The sequence below is a fragment of the Durio zibethinus genome, chromosome 5 (genome assembly GCF_047325235.1).
Source record: "Durio zibethinus cultivar Kanyao isolate XHJ-2024 chromosome 5, ASM4732523v1, whole genome shotgun sequence".
NCBI classification, from domain to species: Eukaryota; Viridiplantae; Streptophyta; class Magnoliopsida; order Malvales; family Malvaceae; genus Durio; species Durio zibethinus.
In genome coordinates, this window is record NC_143166.1 from 15,229,223 (window position 1) to 15,252,079 (window position 22,857).

Consider the following 22,857-nt stretch of genomic DNA (forward strand, 5'->3'; position numbering starts at 1 on the left):
CAGAGGGGCGGGATGCATAAGTCGGGGATAGGCCGGGTCCTCCTATGCGTGCTGTTGATCTTGCTGCTGTAACCCTCGGTCCAGTCCGATCTTAGACTGGGAAAAAACTCTGTATGCCTAAGCCAACCCACGAAACGAGTGTGCGGGCGCTCAGCCGGCCAGAGGGGCGGGATGCGCAAGCTGGGGATCAACTAGGTCCCCCTATATGTGCTGCTGATCCTGCTGCCACAACCCTCGGTCCGGTCCGATCTTAGATTGGGAATGAACTCTGTATGCCTAAGCCAACCGACAAAACGAAAGGGCGGGCGGGCGGGCACTACGTCGGCCAGAGAGACGAGAAGCGCAAGCCATGGATCGATAGGGTGGTAGGTGGGTTTAGGCACATCTTCATATTTCTGCATGCCAATGCCATTTTTATGGCTTGTAAATTCATACAATGGTCCCTTAAGCTTTCACGTGAAGTTTCATGGCAGGACGACTCATTTTCTATTTTTCACGATTTTTGAAACTTTTTACGATTCGGAATTTTTAAAATTTTTTCGAAAGGAGTTTTGGCCCCAAACTTGGTAGACGTGATCTTTGTATTTTTGTTGGCGTGCACAAAAACATTCACCTAAAAATTCAAAGTGTACAAGATTTTGTGACCATTCGAAAAAAGTGTCCCCATTTCAGACACTTTAATGGCTACTGGCAGCAAACCTGTAAAATCTCAAATGCTCTTCAAGGGGGTGTGAGTTCTCGAGGTTTGATGAGGGATATGGGGCCAATATAAGGGCCAAGTACCAGCACCCATCACACATCATGTGCGCACACCCCCCTGGCCCCCCCGATCGTCGGAACCCCAATGGCATCGGTCAGGTTCTCCAGTGATACTCCAGCGATGGTGCCCCGACGAAGAAAAATGCAGCACCAGCACATGCCCGATCCCAGCATGTGCGGTCACAACCCTCGATCCGGTCCAATCTTAGACTGGGAATGAACTCCGTATGCGTAGACTAGGAATGAACTCCGTATGCCTATCAATCGACGAAACGACCGTGCGTGTGCTCAGTCGGCCAGAGGGGCGGGATGCGCAAGCCGGGGATCGGTCGGGTCCCCCTCTACGTGCTGCCGATCCTGCTGCTGCAACCCTCAGTCCAGTCTAATCTTAGATTGGGAATGAACTCCGTATGCCGAAGCCAGTCGACGAAACGAGTGGGCGGGCAGGCGGGCACTACGCCGGTCAGAGAGACGGGATGCGCAAGCCGTGGATCGATAGGTTGGTAGGTGGGTTTAGGCACATCTTCATATTTCTACGTGCCAATGCCATTTTTATGGCTTGTGAAGTCATACAATGGTCCCTTAAGCCTTCACGTGAAGTTTCATGGCAAGACGACTCGTTTTTTTATTTTTCACGATTTTCAAAAATTTTATGGTTCAAGATTTTTTAAATTTTTTTTGTATGGAGTTTTGGCCCCAAACTTGGTAGACGTGATCCTTGTATTTTTGTTGGCATGCACAAAAACATTCAGCTAAAAAATCGAAGTGTACAAGATTTTGTGGCCATTTGAAAAAAGTGTTCCCATTTCAGACACTTTAATGGCTACTGGCAGGAAACCTGTAAAATCTCAAATGCTCTTTAAGGGGGTGTGAGTTCTTGAGGTTTGATGGGGATAGGAGGCCAATATAAGGGCCAAGTACCAGCACCCATCGCACATCATGTGCGCATACCCCCCGACCCCGTGATCGCCGGAACCCCAATGCCGCAGGTGACGCTCTCCGGTAATGCTCCGACGATGGAGCCCCGGTGAAGAAAAATGTGGCACCAACACATGCCCGAGCCTAGCATTTGCTACCGGAACCCTCAATCCAGTCCGATCTTAGATGGGGAATGAACTCCGTATGCTTAGACTGGGAATGAACTCCGTATGCCTCAGTCAACCCACGAAAGGAGCGTGCATGTGCTCAGTCGGCCAGAGGGGCGAGATGTGCAAGCCAGGGATAGGCCGGGTCCCCCTCTGAGTACTGCTGATCCTGCTGCCATAACCCTCAATCCAGTCCAATCGTAGACTGGGAATGAACTCCGTATGCCGAAGCCAATTGACAAAACGAGCGGGCGGGCGGGCGGGCACTATGCTGGCCAGAGAGACGGGATGCGCAAGCCGTGGATCGATAGGGTGGTAGGTGGGTTTAGGTACATCTTCATATTTATGCATGCCAATGCCATTTTTATAGCTTGTGAATTCATACAATGGTCCCTTAAGCCTTCACGTGAAGTTTCATGGCAAGATGACTCGTTTTCTATTTTTCATGATTTTTGAAACTTTTTGTGGTTCGGGATTTTTTAAAATTTTTTTGTAAGGATTTTTGGCCCCAAACTTGGTAGACGTGATCCTTGTGTTTTTGTTGGCATGCAAAAAAAAATTCAGCTAAAAAATCAAAGTGTACAAGATTTTGTGGCCATTTGAAAAAAGTGTCCCCAATTCAGACACTTTAATGGCTACTGGCAGCAAACCTGTAAAATCTCAAATGCTCTTTAAGGGGTTGTGAGTTCTCGAGGTTTGATGAGGGATAGGGGGCCAATATAAGGGCCAAGTACCAGCACCCATCACACATCATGTGCGCATACCCCCCCGACCCCCCCGATCGTCGGAACCCCAATGCCGCCGGTCAGGTTCTCCAACGATGCTCCGGTGATGGTGCGCCGGCGAAGAAAAATGCAGCACCAACACATGCTTGAGCCCAACATGTGCTGCTGGAACCCTTGGTCCGGTCCGATCTTATACTGGGAATGAACTTCGTATGCCTCAGTCAACCCACGAAACGAGCGTGCGTGTGCTCAACCGACCAGAGGGGCGGGATGTGCAAGCCAGGGATCGGTCGGGTCCCCCTCTGCGTGCTACTTATCCTGCTGCCGTAACCCTCAATCCAGTCCAATCATAGACTAGGAATGAACTCTGTATGCCGAAGCTAATCGACGAAACGAGCGGGTGGGTGGGCGGGCGGGCACTATGCCGACCAGAAAGACGGGATGCGCAAGCCGTGGATCGATCGGGTGGTAGATGGGTTTCGGCACATCTTCATATTTCTATGTGCCAATGCCATTTTTATGGCTTGTAAATTCATACAATGGTCCCTTCAGCCTTCACGTGAAGTTTCATGGCAAGACGGCTCGTTTTTTATTTTTCACAATTTTCAAAACTTTTTACGGTTTGAGATTTTTTAAAATTTTTTCGAAAGGAGTTTTGGCCCCAAACTTGGTAGACATGATCCTTCGATTTTTGTTGGCGTGCATAAAAAACTTCAGCTAAAAACTCAAAGTGTACAAGATTTTGTGACCATTTGAAAAAAGTGTCCCCATTTCAGACAATTTAATGGCTACTCGCAGCAAACCCATAAATCTCAAATGCACTTTAAGGGGGTGAGAGTTCTCAAGGTTTGATGAGGGATAGGGGGCCAATATAAGGGCCAAGTACCAGCACCCATCGCACATCATGTGCGCACACCCCCCTGGCCCTCCCGATCGTCGGAACCCCAATGCTGTCGGTCAGGTTCTCCGACGATGCTCCGGTGATGGTGCCCTGGCGAAGAAAAATGCGGCACCAGCACATGCCCGAGCCCAGGATGTGCTGGCACAACCCTCGGTCCGGTCTGATCTTAGACTGGGAATGAACTCTGTATGCTTAGACTGGGAATGAACTCCGTATGCCTAAGTCAACCCACGGAACAAGCGTACGGGCACTCAGCCAGCCAAAAGGGCGGGATGCGCAAGTCGGGGATCGGTCGGGTCCTCCTCCGTGTGCTGCAGATCCTATTACCGCAACCCTCAGTCTGATCTGATCTTACACTGGGAATGAACTCCGTATGCCTAAGCCAACCGACGAAACGAGAGGACGGGCGGGCACTACGCCAGCCAATGAGACGGGATAGGGTGGTTGGTGGGTTTAGGCACATCTTCATATTTCTGCATGCCAATGCCATTTTTATGGCTTGTAAATTCATACAATGGTCCCTTAAGCCTTCACGTGAAGTTTCATGGCAAGACGACTCATTTTTTATTTTTCATGATTTTTGAAACTTTTTACGGTTCGAGATATTTTAAAAAATTTTCGGAAGGAGTTTTGGCCCCAAACTTGTTAGACGTGATCCTTGTATTTTTGTTGGCATGCACAAAAAAAATTCAGCCAAAAACTCGAAGTGTACAAGATTTTATGACCATTTGAAAAAAGTGTCCTCATTTCAGACACTTTAATGGCTACTGGTAGCAAACCTGTAAAATCTCAAACGCTCTTTAAGGGGGTGTGAGTTCTCGAGGTTTGATGAGGGATAGGGGGCCAATATAAGGCCAACTACCAGCACCCATCGCACATCATGCACGTACATCCCCCCCGGCCCCCCCGATCGCCGGAACCCCAATGTCGTCGGTCAGGTTCTCCGGCGATGCTCCGGCGATGGTGCCTCGGTGAAGAAAAATGTGACACCAACACATGCCCGAGCCCAACATGTGCTGTCGCAACCCTCGATCTGATCCGATCTTAGACGGGGAATAAACTCCATATGCTTAGACTGGGAATGAACTCCGTATGCCTAAGTCAACCCACGAAATGAGCATACGTATGCCGGCCAGAGGGGCGGATGCGCAAGTCGGGGATCAGTAGGGGCCTCCTCTGCGTGCTGTCGATCCTGCTGCCGTAACCCTCAGTCTGGTTTGATCCGAGACTGGGAATGAACTCCGTATGCCTAAGCCAACCGGCGAAACGAGCGGCGGGCGGACGGGCGGGTGGGCACTACGCCGCCAGAGAGATGGGATGCACAAGCCGTGGATCGATAAGGTGTAGGTGGGTTTAGGCACATCTTCATATTTCTGCATGCCAATGCCATTTTTATGGCTTATAAATTCATACAATGGTCCCTTAAGCCTTCACATGAAGTCTCATGGCAAGACGACTCGTTTTCTATTTTTCATGATTTTCAAAACTTTTTATGGTTCGGGATTTTTTAAATTTTTTTTGAAAGGAGTTTTTACCCCAAACTTGGTAGACGTGATCCTTGTATTTTTGTTGGCATGCACAAAAACATTCAGCTAAAAACTCGAAATGTACAAGATTTTGTGACCATTTGAAAAAAGTGTCCCGATTTCAGACACTTTAATGGCTACTGGCAGCAATCTTGTAAAATCTCAAATGCTCTTTAAGGGGGTCTGAGTTCTCAAGGTTTGATGAAGGATAGGGGGCCAATATAATGGCCAAGTACCAGCACCCATCGCACATCATGTGCACACACCCCCCCGATCGTTGGAACGCCAATGCCGCCGGTCAGGTTCTCTGGCGATGCTCCGGCGATGGTGCCCCAATGAAAAAAAATACGACACCAACACATGCCCGAGCCCAGCATGTGCTGCTGTAACCCTCGGTCCGGTCCGATCTTAGACTGGGAATGAACTTCATATGCTTGGACTGGGAATGAACTCCGTAAGCCTAAGTCAACCCACGAAACGAGCGTGTGGGTGCTCAGCCGGCCAGAGGGGTGGGTTACGCAAGCTGGGGATCGATCGGGTCCCCCTCTACGTGCTACCAATCCTACTGTTGCAACCCTCAGCTTGATTCGATCTTAGACTGGGAATGAGCTCCGTATGCCTAAGCCAACCGATGAAACGAGCAGATGGGCGGGCAGGTGCTACGCCGGCCAGAGATACGGGATGCGCAAGCCGTGGATCGATAGGGTGGTAGGTGGGTTTAGGCACATCTTCATATTTTTGCATGCCAATGCCCTTTTTATGGCTTGTAAGTTCATACAATGGTCCCTTAGGCCTTCACGTGAAGTTTCATGGCAAGACGACTCGTTTTCTATTTTTTGCGATTTTCGAAACTTTTTGCGGTTTGAGATTTTTTAAAATTTTTTTGGAAGGATTTTTGCCCCCAAACTTGGTAGATGTGATCCTTGTATTTTTGTTGGCATCACAAAAACATTCAGCCAAAAACTCGAAGTGTACAAGATTTTGTGACCATTTGAAAAAAGTGTCCCGATTCCATACACTTTAATGGCTACTGGCAGCAATCTTGTAAAATCTCAAATGCTCTTTAAGGGGGTGTGAGTTCTCGAGGTTTGATGAGGGATAGGGGGCCAATATAATGGCCAAGTACCAGTACCCATCGCACATCATGTGCGCACACCCCCCCGATCACTGGAACACCAATGCCGCCGGTCAGGTTCTCTGGCGATGCTCCGGCGATGGTGCCCCAACAAAGAAAAATACGACACCAACACATGCCCGAGCCCAGCATGTGCTGTCGCAAGCCTCAGTCCGATCCGATCTTAGACTGGGAATGAACTCCATATGCTTAGACTATGAATGAACTTCGTATGCCTAAGTCAACCCACAAAACGAACGTGCGGGTGCTCAGCTGGCCAGAGGGGCGGGATACGTAAGCCGGGGATCAGTCGGGTCCCCCTCTACATGCTGCCGATCCTGCTACCGCAACCCTCAGTCCGGTTTGATCTTAGACTGGGAATGAACTCCGTATGCCTAAGCCAACCGAGGAAACGAGCGGGCGGGTGGGCGGCGGGCACTACGCCGGCTAGAGAGACGGGATGCGCAAGCCGTGGAACTATAGTGTGGTAGGTGGGTTTAGGCACATCTTCATATTTCTGCATGCCAATTCCATTTTTATGGCTTGTAAATTCATGCAATCGTCCCTTAAGCCTTCACGTGAAGTTTCATGGCAAGATGACTCGTTTTCTATTTTTCATGATTTTTGAAACTTTTTACAGTTCGGGATTTTTTAAAATTTTTTTGGAAGGAGTTTTGGTCGCAAACTCGGTAGACGTGATCCTTGTATTTTTGATGAGGGATAGGGGGCCAATATAAGGGCCAAGTACCAGCACCCATCGCACATCATGTGCGCACACCCCCCCGGCCCCTCCGATCGTCGAAACCCCAACGTCGTCAATTAGGTTCTCCGGCGATGCTCCGGCGATGGTGCCCCGTCGAAGAAAAATGTGGCACCAGCACATGACCGAGCCCAGCATGTGCTGCCGCAACCCTCGGTCCGGTCCAGTCTTAGACTGGGAAGGAACTCCGTATGCTTAGACTGGGAATCAACTCCGTATGCCTTAGTCAACCCACGAAACGAGCGTGCGGGCGCTCAACCGGCCAGAGGGGCGGGATGTACAAGCCTGGGATCGGTCGAGTCCCCCTCTACACGTCCCCAATCCTGTTGCCGTAACCCTCGATCTGATCCGATTTTAGACTGGGAATGAACTGCGTATGCCTAAGCCAACCGAAGAAACGAGCGAGCGGGCAGGAGGGCAGGCACAGTACCGGCCAGAGAGACAGGATGCGCAAGCCATGGATCGATAGGGTGGTAGGTGGGTTTAGGCACATCTTCATATTTCTGTGTGCCAATGCCATTTTTATGGCTTGTAAATTCATACAATGGTCCCTTAAGCCTTCACATGAAGTTTCATGGCAAGACGACTCGTTGTCTATTTTTCACGATTTTTGAAACTTTTTGCGGTTTGAGATTTTTTAAAATTTTTTCAGAAGGAGTTTTGGCTGCAAACTTGGTAGACGTGATCCTTGTATTTTTGTTGGCATGGACAAAAAAATTCAGCTAAAAACTCAAAGTGTACAAGATTTTGTGACCATTTGAAAAAAGTGTCCCCATTTCAAACTCTTTAATGGCTACTGGCAGCAAACCTGTAAAATCTCAAATGCTCTTTAAGGGGGTGTGAGTTCTCAAGGTTTGATAAGGGATAGGGGGCCCATATAAGGGCCAAGTACCAGCACCCATTGCACATCATGTGCGCACACCCCCCGGCCCCCCCCGATTGCCAGAACCCCAATGCAGTCGGTCAGGTTCTCCGACGATGCTCCGACGATGGTGCCCCGACGAAGGAAAATGCGGCACCAGCACATGCCCGAGCCCAGTATGTGCTGTCACAACCCTCGGTCCGATCCGCTCTTAGACTGGCAATGAACTTCGTATCCTTAGACTGGGAAGAACTCCGTATGCCTAAGTCAACCCATGAAACAAGCGTACGGGCGCTCATCCAGCCAGAGGGGCGGTATGCTTAAGCTGGGGATCGATCGGGTCCCCCTCTATGTGCTGCCGATCCTGCTGCCGCAACCCTTGGTCCGGTCTGATCTTAGACTTAGAATGAACTCTGTATGCCTAAGCTAACTGACGAAACGAGCGATCGGGAGGGCGGGTGAGCGGGCGGCCACTATGTCGTCCAGAGAGACGGGATGTGGAAGTCGTGGATCGATAGGGTGGTAGGTGGGTTTTGGCACATCTTCATATTTCTGCATGGCAATGCCATTTTTATGACTTGTAAATTCATACAATGGTCCCTTAAGCCTTCACGTGAAGTTTCATGGCAAGACGACTCATTTTCTACTTTTCACGTTTTTTAAAACTTTTTGCGGTTCGGGATTTTTTAAAATTTTTTCGAAGGGAGTTTTGGCCCCAAACTTGGTAGACGTGATCCTTGTATTTTTGTTGGCATGCATAAAAAAATTCAACTAAAACTCGAAGTGTACAAGATTTTGTGACCATCTGAAAAAAGTGTCCCCATTTTAGAGAATTTAATGGCGACTGGCAGCAAATCTGTAAAATCTCAAATGCTCATTAAGGGGGCGTGAGTTCTCGAGGTTTGATGAGGGATAGGGGGCCAATATAAGGGCCAAGTACCAGCACCCATCGCACATCATGTGCGCACACCCCCCGGCCCCTCGGATCGTCGGAACCCCAATGCCGCCATTCAGGTTCTCCGGTGATAATCCGGTGAAGGTGCGTCGGTGAAGAAAAATGAGGCATCAACACATGCCCAAGCCCAGCATGTGCTGCCGCAACCCTCGGTCTGATCAGATCTTAGACTGGGAATGAACTCCATATGCTTAGACTGGGAATGAACTCTGTATGCCTAAGTCAACCCACGAAATAAGCGTGCGGGTGCTCAGCCGACCAGAGGGGTTGGATGCGCAAGTCGAGGATCATCCGGGTCCCTCTCTGCGTGCTGTCGATCCTGTTGCTGCAACCCTCGGTTTGGTTTGATCTTAGACTAGGAATGAACTCCGTATGCCCAAGCCAACCAACGAAACGAGCGGGCGGGCAGTACACCAGCCAGAGAGACGGGATGCGTAAGCCATGGATCGATAGGGTGGTAGGTGGGTTTAGGCACATCTTCATATTTCTACATGCCAATGCCATTTTTATGGCTTGTAAATTCATACAATGGTCCCTTAAGCCTTCACGTGAAGGTTCATAGCAAAACGACTCGTTTTCTATTTTTCACGACTTTTGAAACTTTTTACAGTTTGAGATTTTTTAAAAACTTTTTCAGGAGGATTTTTGGCCCCAAACTTGGTAGACATGATCCTTGTTTTTTTTTTGGCATGCACAAAAAAATTCAGCTAAAAACTCAAAGTTTACAAGATTTTGTGACCATTTGAAAAAAGTGTCCCCATTTCAGACACTTTAATGGCTACTGGCAGCAAACCTGTAAAATCTCAAATGCTCTTTAAGGGGGTGTGAGTTCTCTAGGTTTGATGAGGGATAGGGGGCCAATATAAGGGCCAAGTACTGGCAGCCATCACACATCATGTGCGTACACCCCCCTCACCCCCCTGATCGTCGGAACCCCAATGCCGTCGGTCAGGTTCTCCGACGATAATCCGAAGATGGTGCCCCGACGAAGAAAAATGCAGCACCAACACAGGCCCTAGCCCAGCATGTGCTGTCGTAACCCTCGGTCCGATCCGATCTTGGACTGAGAATGAACTCCGTATTCCTAAGTCAACCCACGAAACGAGTGTGCGGGTGCTCAGCCGGCTAAAGGGGCAGGATGCACAAGCTGGGGATCGATCGGGTCCCCCTCTACATGCTGCGGATCTTGCTGTCGCAACCCTTGGTCCGGTCTGATCTTAGACTAGGAATGAACTCCGTATGCCTAAGCTAACCAACGAAACGAGCGGGCGGGCAGGCGGGCGGGCACTACGCCGATCAGAGTTACGGGATGCGCAAGCCGTGGATTGATAGGGTGGTAGGTGGGTTTAGACACATCTTCATATTTTTGCGTGCCAATGCCATTTTTATGGCTTGTAAATTCATACAATGGTCCCTTAAGCCTTCACGTGAAGTTTCATGGCAAGACAACTCATTTTTTGTTTTTCACGATTTTTGAAACTTTTTACGGTTTGGGATTTTTTAAAATTTTTTCGGAAGGAGTTTTGGCCCCAAACTTGGTAGACGTGATCCTTGTGTTTTTTTTGGCTTGCACAAAACAATTCAGCTAAAAACTCGAAGTGTACAAGATTTTGTGACCATTTGAAAAAAGTGTTCCCATTTTAGACACTTTAATGGCCACTGGCAGCAAACCTGTAAAATCTCAAATGCACTTTAAGGAGGTGTGAGTTCTCGAGGTTTGATGAGGGATAGGGGGCCAATATAAGGGCCAAGTACCCGTACCCATCGCACATGATGTGCGCACACCCCCCGGCCCCCCGATCGCCGGAACCCAAATGTCGTCGGTTAGGTTCTCCGACGATGCTCCGATGATGGTGCCCCTACAAAGAAAAATGTAGCACCAGCACATGCCCGAGCAAAGCCTGTGCTGCCGTAACCCTCACTCTGGTCTGATCTTAGACTACGAATCAACTCCGTATGCTTAGACTGGGAATGAACTTCGTATGCCTAAGTCAACCCACGAAACGAGCGTGCGGGTGCTTAGCTGGCCAGAGGGGCAGGATGCGCAAGCCGGGGATTGGCTGGCTCCCTCTCTACGTGCTGCCGATCCTGCTACCGCAACCCTCGATCTGGTCCGATCTTAGACTTTGAATGAACTCCGTATGCCTAAGCCAACCGATAAAACGAGCAGGCGGGCGGGCGGGTGACCACTATGCCGGCCAGAGATACGGGATGTGCAAGTCACGGATCGATAGGGTTGTAGGTGGGTTTAGGCACATCTTCATATTTCTGTGTGCCAATACCATTTTTATAGCTTGTAAATTCATGCAATGGTCCCTTAAGCCTTCTCGTGAAGTTTCATGGCAGGACGACTCCTTTTGTATTTTTCACTATTTTTGAAACTTTTTACGATTCGGGATTTTTCAAAATTTTTTTGTAGGGAATTTTGGCCCCAAACTTGGTAGACATGATCCTTGTATTTTTGTTAGCAGGCACAAAAATATTCAGCTAAAAACTTGAAGTGTACAAGATTTTGTGACCATTTGAAAAAAGTGTCCCCATTTCAGACACTTTAATGGCTACTGGCAGCAAACCTGTAAAATCTCAAATGCTCTTTAAGGGGGTGTGAGTTCTTGAGGTTTGATGAGGGATAGGGGCCAATATAAGGGCCAAGTACCATCACCTATCGCACATCCTGTGCGCACACCCCCTCGGCCCCCCCGATCGTCAGAACCCCAATGCCGCCGGTCAGGTTCTCTGACGCTGCTCTGGCGATGGCACCCCGGTGAAGAAAAATACGGCACCAGTACATGCCAGAGCCCAGCATGTGCTGCCGCAACCCTCGATCTGGTTCGATCATAGATTGGGAATGAACTCCGTATGCTTAGACTGGGAATGAACTCCATATACCTAAGTTAATCCACGAAACAAGCGTGCGGGCGCTCAGCCAGCCAGAGGGGTGGGATGCGCAAGCCTAGGATCGGTCGGGTCCCCTACTGTGTGCTGTCGATCCTGCTGTTGTAACCCTCAGTCTGGTCTGACCTTAGGCTGGGAATGAACTCCGTATGCCTAAGCCAACTGACAAAATGAGCGGGCGGGCGGGCACACAGGCACTATGCCGGCTAGAGAGACGGGATGCGCAAGCCGTGGATCGATAGGGTGGTAGGTGGCTTTAGGCACATCTTCATATTTTTGCATGCCAATTCCATTTTAATGGCTTGTAAATTCATACAATGGTCCCTTAAGCCTTCACCTGAAGTTTAATGGCAAGATGACTCGTTTTCTATTTTTCATGATTTTCGACACTTTTTCTGGTTCGGGATTTTTTAAAATTTTTTTGAAAGGAGTTTTGGCCCCAAACTTGGTAGACCTAATCCTTGTGTTTTTGTTGGCATGCGTAAAAAAATTCAGCTAAAAATTTGAAGTTTACAAGATTTTGCGACCATTTGAAAATTGTGTCCCCATTTCAGACACTTTAATGGCTACTGGCAGCAAACCTGTAAAATCTCAAATGCTCTTTAAGGAGGTGCGAGTTCTTGATGTTTGATCAGGGATAGAGGGCCAATATAAGGGCCAAGCACCAGCAGCAATTGCACATCATGTGCGCACACCCCCCGGCCCCCCCGATCGTAGGAACCCCAATGCCGCCGGTCAGGTTCTCCAGTGATGCTCCGACGATGCTCTGGCGATGGTGCCCTGACGAAGAAAAATAAGGCACCAGCACATGCCCGAGCCCAGCATGTGCTGCCGCAACCCTCCGTCCGATCCGATCTTAGACTGGGAATGAACTCCGTATGCTTAGACTGGGAATGAACTCCGTATGCCTAAGTCAACCCACGAAATGAGCGTGCGGGCGCTTACCCGGCCAGAGGGGCGGGATTTGCAAGCCGAGGATCAGCCGGGTCCCCCTCTACGTTCTGCCGATCCTGCTGCTACAACCCTCAGTCCAGTCTGATCTTAGACTTGGAATCAACTCCGTATGCCTAAGCCAATCGACGAAACGAGAGGGCGGGCGGGCACGACGTCGGCCAGAGAGACGGGATGCGCAAGCCGTGGATCGATAGGGTGGTAGGTGGGTTTAGGCACATCTTCATATTTCTGTGTGCCATGCTATTTTTATGGCTTATAAATTCATACAATGGTCCCTTAAGCCTTCACGTGAAGTTTCATGGCAAGATGACTCGTTTTCTATTTTTCATGATTTTTGAAACTTTTTGCGGTTCGACATTTTTAAAATTTTTTTTGAAAGTAGTTTTGGCCCCAAACTTGGTTGACGTGATCCTTTTGTTTTTGTTGGCATGCACAAAAAAATTCAGCTAAAAACTCAAACTGCACAAGATTTTGTGACCATTTGAAAAAAGTGTCCCCATTTCAGACACTTTAATGGCTACTGGCAGCAAACCTGTAAAATCTCAAATGCTCTTTAAGGGGGTGTGAGTTCTCGAGGTTTGATGAGGGATAGGGGGCAAATATAAGGGCCAAGTACCAGCACCCATCACACATCATGTGCGTACACCCCCCCGGCCCCCCTGATCGCTGGAACCCTAATGCCGCCGGTCAGGTTCTTTAATGATCCTCCGGCGATGGTGCCCTGGCAAAGAAAAATGCGGCACTAACACATGCCCGAGCCCAGCATGTGCTGCCACAAATCTCGGTCTGGTCTGATCTTAGATAGGGTATGAACTCCGTATGCTTAGACTCTGGAATGAACTCTGTATGCCTAAGTTAACCCACGAAACGAGCGTACGGGTGCTCAGCTGGCCAGAGGGGCGGGATGCGCAACCTGGGGATCGGTCGGGTCTCCTTCTGCATGCTGTCAATCCTGCTGCCGTAACCCTCGGTCTAATTTGATCTTAGATTGGGAATGAACTCCGTATGCCTAAGCCAATCGACGAAACGAGCGGGCGAGCGGGCACTATGTCGGTCGGAGAGACGGGATGCGCAAGCCATGGATCGATAGGGTGGTAGGTGGGTTTGGGCACATCTTCATATTTCTGCATGCCAATGCCATTTTTATGGCTTGTAAATTCATACAAAGGTCCCTTAAGCCTTCACGTGAATTTTCATGGCAAGACGACTTGTTTTCTATTTTTCATGATTTTCGAAACTTTTTACGGTTCGGGATTTTTTAAAATTTTTTCGAAAGGAGTTTTGCCCCAAACTTGGTAGACATGATCCTTTTATTTTTGTTGGCATGCATAAAAAATTTGACTAAAAACTCGAAGTGTACAAGATTTTGTGACCATTTGAAAAAATTGTCCCCATTTCAGACACTTTAATAGCTACTGGCAGCAAACCTGTAAAATCTCGAATGCTCTTTAAGGGGGTGTGAGTTCTCGAGGTTTGATGAGGGATAGGGGGCCAATATAAGGGCCAAGTACCAGCACCCATCGCACATCATGTGCGCACACCCCCCTGGCCCCCCCGATCGTCGGAACCCCAATGCCGCCGGTCAGGTTCTCCGGCGATGCTTCGACGATGGTGCCCCGACGAAAAAAAAATACGACACCAGCACATGCCCAAGTCCAGCATGTGCTATTGTAAACCTCGGTCCGGTCTGATCTTAGACTGGGAATGAACTTCGTATGCTTAGACTGGGAATGAACTTCATATGCCTAAGTCAACCCACGAAACGAGAGACGGGATACGCAAGCCGTGGATCGATAGGGTGGTAGGTGGGTTTGGGCACATCTTCATATTTCTGCGTGCCAATGCCATTTTTATGGCTTGTAAATTCATACAATGGTCCCTTAAGCCTTCACGTGAAGTTTCATGGCAAGACGACTCGTTTTTTATTTTTCACGATTTCCAAAACTTTTTGTGGTTCGGGAGGAGTTTTGGCCCCAAACTTGGTAGACGTGATCCTCGTATTTTTTTTCGCATGCGTAAAAAAATTCAGCTAAAAACTCGAAGTGTACAAGATTTTGTGACCATTTAAAAAAATTGTCCACATTTTAGACACTTTAATAGCTACTGGCAGCAAACCTGTAAAATCTAAAATGCTCTTTAAGGGGGTGTGAGTTCTCGAGATTTGAAGAGGGAAAGGGGGCCAATATAAGGGCCAAGTACCGGCACCATTGCACATTATGTGCTTACACCCCCCGGCCCCCCCAATCGTCGGAACCCCAATGCCGCCGGTCAGGTTCTCTGACGATGCTCCGGTGATGGTGCGCCGACGAAGAAAAATGTGGCACCAGCACCAGCAAATGCCCGAGCCCAGCATGTGTTGCCGTAAACCTCGGTCCAGTTTGATCTTAGACTGGGAATGAACTCCGTATGCTTACATTGGGAATGAACTCCGTATGCCTAAATCAACCTACGAAACGAGCGTGCGGGTACTCAGCTGGCCAGAGGGGTGGGATGGGCAAGCCGGGGATCGGCCGGGTCCCCCACTACGTGCTGCCGATCCTACTGCCGCAACCCTCGATCTGGTCTGATCTTAGACTAGGAATGAACTCCGTATGCCTAAGCCAACTGCCGAAACGAGCGGGCGGGCAGGTGGGCGGGCATTACGCCGGCCAGAGAGACGGGATGTGCAAGCCGTGGATCGATAGGGTGGTAGGTGGGTTTAGGCACATCTTCATATTTCTACGTGCCAATGCCATTTTTATGGTTCTAAATTCATACAATGGTCCCTTAAGCCTTCACATGAAGTTTCATGGCAAGACGACTCATTTTTTATTTTTCATGATTTTTGAAACTTTTTATGGTTCCAGAATTTTTTAAAATTTTTTCGGAAGGAGTTTTGGCCCCAAACTTGGTAGACGTGATCCTTGTATTTTTGTTGGCATGCACAAAATAATTCAGCTAAAAACTCGAAGTGTACAAGATTTTATGACCATCTGAAAAAAGTTTCCCCATTTCAGACACTTTAATGGCTACTGGCAGTAAAGTTGTAAAATCTCAAATGCTCTTTAAGGGGGTGTGAGTTTTCGAGGTTTGATGAGGGATAGGGGGCCAATGTAAGGGACAAGTACCAGCACCCATCACACATCATGTGCGCACACCCCCCTCGGCCCCCCCGATCGCCGGAACGCCAATGCCGCCTGTCAGGTTCTCCGATGATGCTCTGACGATGGTGCCCCGATAAAGAAAAATACGGCACCAACACATGCCCGAGCCTAGCATGTGCTGTTGCAACCCTCGGTCTGGTCTGATCTTAGACTGGGAATGAACTCCGTATGCTTAGACTGGGAATAAACTCCATATGCCTAAGCCAACCGACGAAACGAGCGTGCGGGTGGGCGGGCACTACGCCGGCCAGAGAGACGGGTTGCGCAAGCCACATCTTCATATTTCTATGTGCCAATGCCATTTTTATGGCTTGTAAATTCATACAATGATCCCTTAAGCTTTCACGTGAAGTTTCATGGCAAGACGACTCGTTTTCTATTTTTCATGATTTTCGAAACTTTTTACGGTTCGAGATTTTTTAAAATTTTTTCGGAAAATGTTTTGGCCCCAAACTTGGTAGACGTGATCCTTGTATTTTTGTTGGCATGCACAAAACAATTCAGCTAAAAACTCGAAGTGTACAAGATTTTGTGACCATTTGAAAAAAGTGTCCCCATTTCAGACACTTTAATGGCTATAGGCAGCAAACCTGTAAAATCTCAAATGCTCTTTAAGGGGGTGTGAGTTCTCGAGGTTTGATGAGGGATAGGGGGCCAATGTCAGGAACAAGAACCAGCACCCATCGCACATCATGTGCGCACACCCCCCCGGCCCCCCCGATCGCCAGAACCCCAATGCCACCGGTCAGGTTCTCCGACGATGCTCTGGCGATGGTGCCCCGGTGAAGAAAAATGCGGCACCAGCACATGACCGAGCCAAGCATGTGCTGTCGGAACCCTCAGTCCGGTCCGATCTTAGACTGGGAATGATCTCTGTATGCCTAAGTCAACCCACGAAACAAGCGTGCGGGCGCTCAGCCGGCTAGAGGGGCGGGATGCGCAAGCCGGGGATCGATCGGGTCCCACTCTACGTGCTGCCGATCCTGCTGCTACAACCCTCAGTCCGGCCTGATTTTAGATTGGGAATGAACTTCGTACGCTGAAGCCAACTGACGAAATGAGCGGGCGGGCGGGCACTACGCTGGCCAGAGAGACGGGATGCGCAGGCCGTGGATCGATAGGGTGGTAGGTGGGTTTAGACACATCTTCATATTTTTGCATGCCAATGCCATTTTTATGGCTTGTAAATTCATACAATGGTCCCCTAAGCCTTCACGTGAAGACTCATGGCAAGACGACTCGTTTTCTATTTTTCATGATTTTTGAAACTTTTTACGGTTCGGGATTTTTTCAAATTTTTTCGGAAGGAGTTTTGTGACCATTGGAAAAAAGTGTCCCCATTTCAGACACTTTAATGTCTACTGGCCACAAACATGTAAAATCTCAAATGCTCTTTAAGGGGGTGTGAGTTCTCAAGGTTTGATGAGGGATAGGGGGCCAATATAAGGGCCAAGTACCCGTACCCATCACACATGATGTGCGCACACCCCCTCGATCCCCCGATCGCCGGAACCCAAATGTCACCGGTTAGGTTCTCCGACGATGCTCCGACAATGGTGCCCCTGCAAAGAAAAATACAGCATCGGCACACGCCCTAGCAAACCCTGTGGTACCGCAACCCTTGGTTCGATCTGATCTTAGGCTGCGAATCAACTTCGTATGCTTGACTGGGAATGAACTCTGTATGCCTAAGTTAACCCACGAAACGAGCATGCGGGCACTTAGCTGGCCAGAGGGGCAGGATGCCCAAGCTAGGGATTGGCCGACTCCCCCTCTGCATGCTACTGATGCTGCTACCGCAACCCTCGATCCGGTCTGATCTTAGACTGGGAATGAACTCCGTATGCCTAAGCCAACCTATGAAACGAGCAGACGGGCGGGCGAGCGACCACGATGCCGGCCAGAGATACGGGTTGTGCAAGTCACGGATCGATAGGGTTGTAGGTGAGTTTAGGCACATCTTCATATTTCTACGTGCCAATGCCATTCTTATGGCTTGTAAATTCATACAATGGTCTCTTAAGCCTTCACGTGAAGTTTCATGGCAGGACGACTCATTTTCTATTTTTCACTATTTTTTAAACTTTCTATGATTCGAGATTTTTTTAAATTTTTTTGTAAGGAATTTTGGCCCCAAACTTGGTAGACATGATCCTTGTATTTTTGTTGGCAGGCACAAAAATATTCAGCTAAAAACTTGAAGTGTACAAGATTTTGTGACCATTTGAAAAAATTGTCCCCATTTCAAACACTGTAATGGCTACTGGCAGCAAACCTGTAAAATCTCAAATGCTCTTTAAGGGAGTGTGAGTTCTTGAGGTTTGATGAGGGATAGGGGGCCAATATAAGGGCCAAGTACCATCACCCATCGCACATCATGTGCGCACACCCCCTGGCCCCCTCGATCGTCAAAACCCCAATGCCGCCGGTCAGGTTCTCCAGCGATGCTCCGACGATGGCAACCCGATGAAGAAAAATACGGCACCAGCACATGCTCGAGCCCAGCATGTGCGGCCGCAACCCTCGATCTGGTTCGATCATAGACTGGGAATGAACTCCGTATGCTTAGACTGGGAATGAACTCCATCTGCCTAAGTCAACCCACGAAACAAGCGTGCGGGCGCTCAGCCAGCCAGAGGGGTAGGATGTGCAAGCCTAGGATCGATCGGGTCCCCCACTGCGTGCTGCCGATCCTGCTGTCTCAACCCTCAGTCTGGTCTAACCTTAGGCTGGGAATGAACTTCGTATGCCTAAGCCAACCGACGAAACGAGCGGGTGGGCGGGCGAGCAGGCACTACGCCGACCAGAGAGACGGGATGCGCAAGCCGTGGATCGATAGGGTGGTAGGTGGGTTTAGGCACATCTTCATATTTTTGCATGCCAATGCCATTTTTATGGCTTGTAAATTCATACAATGGTCCCTTAAGCCTTCACGTGAAGTTTTATGGCAAGACGACTCATTTTTTATTTTTCACGATTTTTGAAACTTTTTACGGTTTGAGATTTTTTAAAATTTTTTCAGAAGGAGTTTTGGCCCCAATCTTGGTAGCCGTGATCCTTGTTTTTTTGTTGGCATGCACAAAAACATTCAGGTAAAAACTCCAAGTGTACAATATTTTGTGGCCATTTGAAAAAAGTGTCCCCATTTCAGACACTTTAATGGTTACTGGCAGCAAACCTGTAAAATCTCAAATGCTCTTTAAGGGGGTGTGAGTTCTCAAGGTTTGATGAGGGATAGGGGGCCAATATAAGGGCCAACTACCAGCACCCATCATACATCATGTGCGTACACCCCCCGGCCCCCCGGATCGTCGAAACCCCAATGCCTCCGGTCAGGTTCTCTGACGATGCTCCGGTGATGGTGCCCCGACAAAGAAAAATGCGGCACTAACACATGCTCGAGCCCAGCATGTGCTGCCGCAACCCTCGGTCTGGTCTGATCTTAGATAGGGAATGAACTCCGTATGCTTAGACTGGGAATGAACTCTGTATGCCTAAGTCAACCCACGAAACGAGCGTACGGGTGCTCAGCCGGCCAGAAGGGTGGGATGCGCAAGCCGGGGATTGGCCGGGTCCCCCTCTGCGTGCTGCCAATCCCGCTGCCGCAACCCTCGATCTGGGTCAATGTTAAACTGGGAATGAACTCCGTATGCCTAAGCCAACCGACGAAACGAGCGGGCAGGCGGGCGGGCACTACGTCAGCCAGAGAGACGGGATGCGCAAGCCGTGGATCAATAGGGTGGTAGGTGGGTTTAGGCACATCTTCATATTTCTGTGTTGCAATGCCATTTTTATATCTTCTAAACTCATACAATGGTCCCTTAAGCCCCATGTGAAGTTACATGGCAAGACGACTCGTTTTTTATTTTTCACGATTTTTGAAACTTTTTACGGTTCGAGATTTTTTATATTTTTTTTGGAAGTAGTTTTGGCCCCAAACTTGGTAGACGTGATCCTCGATTTTTTGTTGGCATGCACAAAATAATTAAGCTAAAAACTTGAAATGTACAAGATTTTGTGACCATTTGAAAAAAGTGTCCCCATTTCAGACACATTAATGGCTACTGGCAGTAAACCTGTAAAATCTCAAAGGCTCTTTAAGGGGGTGTGAGTTCTCAAGGTTTGATGAGGGATAGGGGGCCAATATAAGGGCCAAGAACCAGCACCTTCACACATCATGTGCGCACACCCCCCCGGCCCCCCCGATCGTCGGAACCCCAATGCCGCCGATCAGGTTCTCCGACGATGCTACGGTGATGGTGCCCCAACGAAGAAAAATGTAGCACCAGCACATGCTCGAGCCCAGCATGTGCTACCGCAACACTCGGTCCGATCCCACCTTAGACTGGGAATGAACTCCGTATGCCTAAGTCAACCCACGAAACGAGGGTACGGGCGCTCAGCCGGCCAGAGTGGCGGGATGCGCAAGCTAAGGATTGGTTGGGTTTAGGCACATCATCATATTTCTGCGTGCCAATGCCATTTTTATGGCATATAAATTCATACAATGGTCCCTTGAGCCCTCACGTGAAGTTTCATGGCAAGATAACTCGTTTTCTATTTTTCATGATTTTTGAAACTTTTTGCGGTTCGAGATTTTTTAAAATTTTTTCGAAAAGAGTTTTGGCCCAAAACTTGGTAGACGTGATCCTTTTATTTTTTTTTGCATGCACAAAAATATTCAGCTAAAAACTCGAACTGTACAAGATTTTGTGACCATTTGAAAAAAGTGTCCCCATTTCAGACACTTTAATGGCTACTGGCAGCAAACCTGTAAAATCTCAAACGCTCTTTAAGGGGGTGTGAGTTCTCGAGGTTTGATGAGGGATAGGGGGCCAATATAAGGGCCAAGTACCTGCACCCATCGCACATCATGTGCGCACACCCCCCGGCCCCCCGATCGCCGGAACCCAAATGCCGCCGGTCAGGTTCTCCGATGATGCTCCGACAATGGTGCCCCGACGAAGAAAAATGTGGCACCAACACATGCCCGAGCCCAGCATGTGCTGCCGTAAACCTCAGTCCAGTCTGATCTTAGACTGGGAATGAACTCCGTATGCTTAGACTGGGAATGAACATCGTATGCCTAAGTCAACCCACGAAATGAGTGTGCGGGCGCTCAGTCGGCCAGAGGGGCGGGATGCGCAAGCCGAGGATCGTTCGGGTCCCCTTCTGCATGCTGCTGATCCTGCTACTATAACCCTCGGTCTGGTCTGAACTTAGACTGGGAATGAACTATGTATGCCTAAGCCAACCGACGAAACGAGCGGGTGGGCGAGTGGGGGGCACTACGCCGGCCATAGAGACAGGATGCGCAAGCCGTGGATCGATAGGGTGGTAGGTGGGTTTAGGCACATCTTCATATTTTTGCATGCCAATGCCATTTTTATGGCTTGTAAATTCATACAATGGTCCCTTAAGCCTTCACATGAAGTTTCGTGGCAAGACGACTCATTTTCTATTTTTCACGATTTTTGAAACTTTTGGCGGTTTGAGATTTTTTAAATTATTTCAGAAGGAGTTTTGGCCCCAAACTCGATAGACGTGATCCTTGTATTTTTTTTGGCATGCACAAAAAAATTCAGCTAAAAACTCGAAGTGTACAAGATTTTGTGACCATTTGAAAAAAGTGTCCCCATTACTGACAGTTTAATGGCTACTGGCGGCAAACCTATAAAATCTCCAATGCTTTTTAAGGGGGTGTGAGTTCTCGAGGTTTGATGAGGGATAGAGGGCCAATATAAGGGCCAAGAACCAGCACCCATTGCATATCATGTGCACACACCCCCCGGCCCCGCCGATCGCCAGAACCCCAATGCCGCCGATCAGGTTCTCCGACGATGGTGCCCCGGCGAAGAAAAATGCGGCACCAGCACATGCTTGAGCCTAGCATGTGCTGCCGCAACCCTCGGTCCAGTCCTATCTTATACTGGGAATGAACTTCGTATGCTTAGACGGGGAATGAACTCCATATGCCTAAGTCAACCCACGAAACGAGCATGCAGGCACTCAGCTGACCAAAAGGGCGGGATGCACATGCAGGGGATCGGTCAGGTCCCCCTCTGCGTGCTGCCCATCCTACTCTCGTAACCCTCAATTCGGTCTGATCATAGACTGGGAATGAACTCCGTATGCCTAAGCCAACCGACGAAACTAGTGGGCGGACAGGTGGGCGGGCGGGCACTACGCCGGCCAGAGAAGCGGAATGCGCAAGCCGTGGATCGATAGGGTGGTAGGTGGGTTTAGTCACATTTTCATATTTCTGTGTGCCAATGCCATTTTTATGGCTTGTAAATTCATACAATTGTCCCTTCAGCCTTCATGTGAAGTTTCATGGCAAGATGACTCAATTTCTATTTTTCACGATTTTCAAAACTTTTTACGGTTCGAGATTTTTTAAAATATTTTTGGTAGGATTTTTGGCCCCAAACTTTGTAGTCATGATCCTTGTATTTTTTTTGGCATGCAAAAAAAAATTCAGCTAAAAACTCGAAATGTACAAGATTTTGTGACCATTTGAAAAAAGTGTCCCCATTTCAGATACTTTAGTGGCTACGGCAACAAACCTGTAAAATCTCAAATGCTCTTTAAGGGGGTGTGAGTTCTCGTGGTTTGATGAGGAATAGGGGGCCAATATAAGGGCCAAGTACCATCACCCATCGCACATTATGTGTGCACACCCCCCGGCTCCCCTGATCGTCGGAACCCCAATGCCGTCGGTCAGGTTCTCTAGCGATGCTCCAGCGATGGTGCCCCGGCGAAGAAAAATGCAGCACCAGCACATGCTCGAGCCCAGCATGTTCTACCTTAACCCTCGATCCAGTCCGATCTTAGACTGGGAATCAACTCCATATGCTTATACTGGGAATGAACTCCGTATGCCTAAGTCAACCCATGAAACGAGTGTGCGGGCGCTCAACCGGCCAGATGGGTGAGATGCACAAGCAGGGGATCGGTCGGGTCCCCCTCTGCGTGCTGCCCATCCTGCTGCCGTAACACTCAATCCGGTCTGATCATAGACTGGTAATGAACTCTGTATACCTAAGCCAACCAATGAAACGAGCAGGAGGACAGATGGACGGGCGGGCACTACGCCGGCCAGAGAGGCGGGATGCACAAGCCGTGGATCGATAGGGTGGTAGGTGGGTTTAGGCACATCTTCATATTTCTGCATGCAA